This window comes from Hipposideros armiger, unplaced genomic scaffold (assembly GCF_001890085.2).
Source record: "Hipposideros armiger isolate ML-2016 unplaced genomic scaffold, ASM189008v1 scaffold_96, whole genome shotgun sequence".
Lineage (NCBI taxonomy): Eukaryota > Metazoa > Chordata > Mammalia > Chiroptera > Hipposideridae > Hipposideros > Hipposideros armiger.
In genome coordinates, this window is record NW_017731446.1 from 2,153,961 (window position 1) to 2,159,616 (window position 5,656).

The window sequence follows — 5,656 nt, forward strand, 5'->3', positions numbered from 1 at the left end:
TATCTTTTTGTTTTCCGATGGTCTTAGGTGACCCCTGTTGAACGAAAGGGTCGTTCAACCCCCAAAGGGGTCGCGACCCACAGGTTGAGAACCGCTGCCTAGAATATGGCTCACCTCTGGCTCTGTAGCAGACTCATCTTGGGCGCTTTTTAAAAAGACCCATTCCCCGGGGTCACTTCCTGAGCTTCTAATTCCTTTGGTCTGGTGTGAGGCCCACGAATCTGAAATTTAACTACTTCCCCAGCACATTGAAATATGGAGCCAAGGTGGAGAATTACTGACTAATAATTATCATGATCCAAATAATTTGAAATATCTATAGCCAACAATTTCTTGATAAATGAAAATTTAAAAACTAATTTGTTAAACTAGAGATCCTGTAAGCTATTTAGAAGCTTGATTTAGCCCATATACCATGAGTAGTCATAGGCTTTACTGTAGAAATACCAATTTAATTGATTAAGAGGGGCTGTCCAGATCCTATGGGGTGATATGTAACATACTATATGTGCACCGTGTCGACTTTCTAATTGCAATCACATTTGGACTCAAGGGTTTGGAGAGAGGACTGAGGACCCTAGGCTGTGGTTGATGATGGCTGCTGTTTCTAGATAGTGTCACATCTATGTGGTCCAGAGGGAAGTCCATTCCGTGCTTGGCCTTCCTGATCCTCTTCGCCTCCCTCTGAGGAAAGCACAATCTCCAATCCAATTTTACAGCGGAGGAAACTGAGGCGCGGAGGGTAGTAACTTGCCCAAGGTCAATACCTAGGAAGCAGGAAGGATGGGGCAGAAGATCCGTATTTTTCAGCCTTGGCCCTAAGGACAACAACAGGGAGAACATTATTGAGGGCTTGAGTCTGTGTGCCCTGCTAGTTTGGGCAAGGACTGTGGCCAGCCATCAGATCTCTGGGCTTGGCACATGCTGGGTGCTCAGAGTCCCAGTGGGACAGGCTGGCAAAGCTAGGAGCAGGCAGCTGGGTCATCTCCCTCAGCGGCCTGCACCTTGGAACAGAGGCCTACTGCTTTGGCCATCCTTCAGGTCTGAGGGACAGGTTCAGTGTCCTTAATTCTCCTCTTGAATCAAACCGCTGCTTGTCACTGACCTGCCTGGGACCCCTTGGTGCAGCCTCTTCGGTGAGGTCTGCCTTTCCAAACTCAAAGGCATACAGGTCTGGGTCTGTGGGAGGGGCACCAGACCCGGAGTCCCCCTGGCTGCTTTGTCCCTACCAACCTCCTGTGTAAAATGAAGAGTGTACATGAGGCAGATTAAGAAATGGCCATGATACTTTATATCCCTCCCCATAAAGAGGTGGGATCTATTCCTATTGCCCTTGAGTCAGGGCAGGCCCTGTGACTTGCTTGGGCTAATTGAATGTAGTGGAGTGATGCTGTGCCAGTTTCAAGCCTGGGCCTCAAGAGGCTTTGCAGCTTCTGCTTTTGCTTTCTTGAAACCTTTCCCCTGCCACGTGAAAAAGCCTGGAGTAGCCCCCTGGGAGATGACAGACCACATGGAGAGAGGCCCACCAGCTGACCACAGACTCATGAGGGAGCCCAGCCAAGTCAGCCGATGAACCACCCACCTGAGCCAAGCCCAAGTCGCCAAGCCACAGGATTGTGAGCCAAGTAAATCATTATTGTTTTAAGCCACTTAATTTGGGGATGCTTGCTACACAGCTGAAGTTAGCTAATACCTCCCACTCCAATCCTCTCTGGGCTGGTGAGGAGTAAATGAAGTTATACTTTAGACAGTGCCTGGCACAGAGAGGGTGGCCACTAAATGCTGGTATTCTGCTTCTGTGTCAAAACACTGTTTCGTGATCAAAGGTAAAAGAAGGAAGGCGAGGTCTCTTGTGGGTTTGGTGATTTTTACCACTAATTTCATTTCATCTGAGATTGGTGCCCTTCTTCATGCCTCCTGTAGGTGGTTAGAGGTTAGGTGCCCTTCATGAAAGCCCTCCATGACTAGCATTTTAGATCCTAGGGAATTCACGAACACACACACACACACACACACACACACACACACACACACACACACACACACACACACACACACAGTATGTTGAGAGAGACGAGAACCCCAACCTTGAAGGAGTGGGACTCATAAAAGGGCCTGAAGAGGAAAGATAGAAGGCTGAAGGAAACCGGAAGAGGATGTGTCATGGGAGCCAGAGAAGAGCATGGGAATTACGCAGGAGTCAGGGTCAGTGGAGTCAAAGGATGCTCAATGAAAGGATTGACAAGTGACAATTGAATGTGTCTACCTGGAGATCAACCATCAGTGCCCCCGGCGAGATGGGATTCCACGGAGTGCAGGGGATGGAACATTGAACGCAGTGGCTCAAGGAATCAGCTGGATGAGCGTGTGAAGGCATGGAGTGTAGACATATTATGTTCACAAACATTCTCCTATGTATGTATTTCTTCACCTTCCATCTGGGAGCTCTTAGGGACTGGGGGATGCCGACGTAAAAAGGACAATCTACATCTTTAAGAAATGTGACATCTCCATACAGAGAACAAGCTGATGGTTGCCAGATGGGAGGGGCAGGGTGAAAAAGGCGAAGGGATTAACAAGTACAAATTGGCAGCGGCAAAATATTGGGTTGTCATGACACATTTTTGCAACTAAAAACATCGAAAAATACATCTTGACTTTTCCAACAACCCAGTAGTAACAGGATGTAAAGTACAGCATAGGGAATATAGTCAATAATATTGTAATAACTATGTATGGTGTCAGGTGGGGGTACTAGATTTATTGGAGGGATCGCCTCATAGGTTATATAAATGTCTAACCACTATGGTGTATACCTGGAACTAATACAATATGGAATGTCAACTGTAATTGAAAATTTAAAAAAAAAATAAAGAAAAAAGAAATGTGAGATCCATGAGGAAATACAGAGATGACGATAAATGAATAAATGAACGAATGCATGAGTGACATACCCTTGGGGAGAATGCCTCCAAAAGGGCTAGCCCTCCCCCAACACAGCGCACAGGCTCTAGGGTAGGACAGCCCTAGCTCTCATAGTTTCGAGCTGTGTGACCTTGGGCAAGCGACCTCACCTGTCTGCATTTTGGCGTTTCCTCCTGTACGGTAGAGCTGTGATAGCTGCCAACACTTCAGTCTCTCTGGTGAGAAGGAGCAGTGAGACCCAGAGGGAGGAGAGCTCAGTGGACAGCGGTGTGGGTGTGAGAGGCTCCCCTTGGCTGGCAAATCTCCCAGGGGCTGTGAGTTTGATCTTTTTTGTTTTCATGAATCACACCTGACCAGGTGGATACCTGTTTGTTTTACAAGGGAGAAAGAAAATGCGGGGAAGGGTTGTGCGTTGGGGGAGGGTGGAGGCAGGAAGAAAGATACAGTTGAGAGGAAGAAAGGTTGGGGGTGGGAAAGGGTGGCAGGAAGGTTCCTGGGCACTCTCTATGTGCCCAGCCCCTAATCTTAGCTCTTGTACCATTAATTCACTTAATCCCCCCAGTAGCCCAATAAGGCAGGTGTGATTATTATCCCCACTTTGCCAATAGGGAAATGAAGCAATCTATCCCCACATGACAGAACCTGGGGAGCAGAAGCAGGATTGGAATCCTGGCAGCCTGATCCCAGAACAGGCAGGGAAGGGGGTGCCTGTCTGAGCAGACAAGACTCAAAGCCTCGGGTTGGGGCCTGCACATGCCACAGACTCAGGTGGGACCCTGGCCTCTTCTGACATCGTTACCCAATCTGCAATAAAGGGCTGAGCCTTGCTGTCTTGAGTTGCCCCAGGGGCTCCCCTCACTTGGCCTCTTCCTGCTCCTCACTGGGGCTTACGTGCCCCACCTGGTCAGTCCCAGCCCCCAGATCCACGGCCTCCTAGGAAGCTCTCCAGAATAAGGGGAGCCCAAGACCCTGACCCTGACCTAGGCCTTGTCTTTTTGCCCAGCCCCTGCCAGTACCCTCCTCACTGGCTTCGCCTCCACTTGAGCCCCTGGGCAAAAGCCAACTCACATGTCACTGTCCTGCTACAGAATCTTCAGTGTCTCCCTATTACCCACCAAATGGTCAAATCCCTCAGCCAGCCCTCCAGGTCTCCCTCCCAGTCCTACCTCTCCGACGGGACCGCCAGCCTTCTCCCTTAAACTCTCCCACAAGCCACATGAAAGGATTCTCTTTCTTTTGGATTTTCCCACTGTGTGTCTTTGCGTGAACAGTCCCTGTATAGATCCACCCTCCTAGCTCCCAGGCCAAGTTTACGGCTCCTCCTGAATTAGGCAACAGGGCTTGTTCACCTATCTTGCCTTAGTGCACTGTGTGTGACTACTGCTGAGCTCCTGAAGGCCAGGGGCGGAGACTAGCCCTCTGGTACCCTCTGTACTGGCACCACCTCCCCAGCCTCAGGGGAAGAATCACATGGTTATCGGAGCTCTCCGCCCAAGAAGTGATAGGAGATAAAACTCGGTGGAGGCCTGAGTCCTAAGGAGGGAATGTCAGGCAGCAGGGACTTAGGGCCTAGGCGTAAACTTGAGAAGCCCGCACGTCCCCCCTCTCCCACACCCAGAGAACCCAGAAGACGTCAGCTGGGAGGCTTTTGAAAATTGGCATACCTGAGGTTGTTGTTGCCAACTGTCTGCTCTGCTGGGTAAAGCTGCCACCCTGTGCCCATTTCAATGATTCACAGAATCGCATCAATCAGCAGTTAAAGGAAAGCCTCAGCTCACCACAGACCTCCCTGGTTCCCATCAGGAGGACTTTAAGTGCTTCTTCCAAGTATGAGATGTCCTTGAGAACAAAATTGCATCTCAGCTGTGTCCTGGGGTTGACAGGAGGCAGCTACCATTGGGTCTTTTTTTTTTTTTTTTACCTCCAGGAGCTCAGATCCCTCTGCTCAGCGCAAAGGGGTGGCACTGTCAGGAGGTAAGTGGGGCTCTGGAAGATGAGGCAATGCTGAGACAGAGGCAGGGATGCAGGATTTTAGAGGTGGCCCAGAAGTGGGCAGGAGGTGAGATGGGGGTGTCTGAGGTCCCAGAAGCCCTAATGGTTGGGCCAGCCTAACTCAGTGGGGCTGCAGGCCAGGAGAGCCACACGGCAGCTAGTGCAAAGGCCCCCGATTTCTAGGACACTGTTGCTGGACCCTTTCCTATCTGTGTGCCCTGGACAAGGCCCTTCAAATCATGCAGCCCTCACAGGTGGCTGCGGGAATTCAGTGCAACATGAAGTAAGTATAGTTCTCGGCACAAGGCCACTGCAGAGGAAGTGTTCAGACATGGCAGTAAACAACAGTGTCTGAAAAGGCATGGGAAGGGGAAGGCCCCCTTATGAGCCCTATGAGATGGTGGTGTTGCCATTAAGCCATTTCACAGATGCGGCCCAGTCGCCCAGGAAGTAGACATTTTCTCCCCAAAGAAATGCCACACATGCTCCTGGCCCTGTGAGCCACCACTGAATCCCCTCTCCATCTCCACAGCTCTGCACCAGCTTCTTCCATGGTCTCCCGGCCTCCATCCGGCCCCTCCAGTCCTCTCTCAGCTCAGTCCACAAATCTTCTGCTCCCCAGAACCTTCAGTGGCTCCCCATTGCCTGAAGAACAAAGAAAAGGCCCTCCTTTGGACTCCAGGTATCTTTGAAATCTGGCCATAGCCTCCTTTCCAGCTCCCCTCCTTCGTTCTCATCG

At 50.4% G+C, this 5,656-nt stretch overlaps 1 long non-coding RNA gene across 1 annotated transcript; it reads right to left on the bottom strand.

The window, feature by feature from the left end:
* Positions 1-471: 471 nt before the first annotated feature.
* On the bottom strand, positions 472-4,438 carry LOC109384519 (uncharacterized). The gene is made up of 3 exons (XR_002124417.1): positions 4,092-4,438; positions 3,075-3,290; positions 472-818 (listed from the first exon to the last, which is right to left on the bottom strand). It is a non-coding gene; the product is annotated as an uncharacterized LOC109384519 (long non-coding RNA).
* Between the last annotated feature and the right edge of the window lie 1,218 nt (positions 4,439-5,656).